This window comes from Otolemur garnettii, unplaced genomic scaffold (assembly GCF_000181295.1).
Source record: "Otolemur garnettii isolate 467f Iridium unplaced genomic scaffold, OtoGar3 scaffold03307, whole genome shotgun sequence".
In the NCBI taxonomy this organism is placed as follows: domain Eukaryota; kingdom Metazoa; phylum Chordata; class Mammalia; order Primates; family Galagidae; genus Otolemur; species Otolemur garnettii.
Window position 1 is genome coordinate 113 of NW_003855702.1, and position 1730 is coordinate 1842.

The 1730-nt window shown below is 49.6% G+C and overlaps 1 pseudogene; it reads right to left on the bottom strand.

Moving 5' to 3' along the window:
- Positions 1–254: 254 nt before the first annotated feature.
- Positions 255–927, bottom strand: LOC100956793 (annotated as a pseudogene).
- Between the last annotated feature and the right edge of the window lie 803 nt (positions 928–1730).

A 1730-nucleotide genomic window follows, 5' to 3' on the forward strand; every position in this document is an offset into this window, starting at 1 on the left:
AGGGAAGGACAATCAGAATAAAAGTTCAGAGTTCCTCCTACCCCTGGAGAAAAGGGAAGCCCCAGGCATGGCACACAACCAGAACACCAGGCCCCAGTGGAGAAAAGGCCCCTTTCCTAGCTCTGGCCCAAGTCCCTCAAACCAAACCTACCCCAAACTCTCTTCAATGAAGAAGAAACATTTAAAAATTCTTGAAATTGTCCAGGAACGTGGTGCATGGCACATGTAGCAGGCAGCTGGCTGACCAAGGAGTGTTAGGGCTTGCCACTGTGCTTTTTGGCAGGAAGGATGGGACACAACTCAGCTTCCTCCTCTTCACTCTCCTCTTCCTTAGAAATATCACTGCTTGCAGGTGTCCTCAAACTATGGCCTGCCTAGGACATTTATCCAGCCCACTGGGTGTTTTTGCCACTGCTGCCTCTCCTGCTTAGCAGCCAACTCATCCTGGGGCCTGCAGTCCAGCCCTCCAATGGTCTGAGAGACAATGAACTGGCCCCCTGTTTAAAAAGTTTGAGGACCCCTGGATAGTAACAATCTGGTACCACCCAGTGATCCACCAGGACCAGAGCCTGACTTCATGTAGAATGTTACAGGTGGTTGGAGCTGGAAGTCATCTAGGCTGAGCATGGGCTGGCAGGACAACTTGAGGTTGGCCACAGGCACTGCAGTCTCCGGGCCACAACTTCTACCACATTACACTCATCTTTGGCCCCTCAGTAAGGCAGAGCATGGTCAATGCCAGTATGTGCTCCACATCCCCGCCTCCTCTACTTTGAAGGTGAAGGCGCGGGTATGTCCGGAAAGCTCAAAGTGAAAGAAAAAACTGTACATAATGACTGGGGCCAGGACCCACAGACCCCTGACATCCTTGTGGACTCGGCTTTCCTGATTGAAAAATGCCAAGGTGGCAGCAGTACCGGCGGCCATGCTGCAAGCTGGAACCCCATTTCTTTTCTTTTCTTTTTTTTTTTTTTTTTTTGACAGAGCCTCAAGCTGTCACCCTGCATAGAGTGCTGTGCCATCACAGCTCACAGCAACCTCCAACTCCTGGCTCAAGCGAGTCTCCTGCCTCAGCCTCCCAAGTAGCTGGGACCACAGGTGCCCGCCACAACGCCCAGCTATTTTTTTTGGTTGCAGCCGTCATTGTTGTTTGGCAGCCCGGGCTGGATTCGAACCCACCACCTTAGGTGTATGTGGCTGGCACCTTAGCCACCTGAGCCACAGGTGCCGGGCCAACTGTTGGGTCTTTTTGGACTACTTGGTGAGTCATTTCCTCAGCTTCATCTCCTAACCTGCTGAGTTTTAAATTTCTATTTCCATTTTCAAGACTTTTGTTTTCTAAATTTTTTTTTTTTGGGCAGGGGCTGGGTTTGAACTCGCCACTTCTGGTATATGGGGCCAGCGCTCTACTCCTTTGAGCCACAGGTGCTGCCCTTTTTTTTTTTTTTTGAGGCAGAATCTCACTTTGTCACCCTTGGTAGAGTGGTATGGCATCACAGCTCACAGCAACCTCAAACTCTTGGGTTCAAATGATTCTCTTGCCTCAGCCTCCCTAGTAGCTGGGACTACAGGTGCCCCCCATATGCTTGGCTATTTTTAGAGATGAGGTCTTTCTTTGGCTCAGGCTGCTCACCGCACCTGGCTGAATATTCTTTTTTTAATGGAGACAAACTGTTTTTACTATCTCAAAATTTGAGGATATTCGTGGCAGTTTTTCGTGTTTTTTTTTT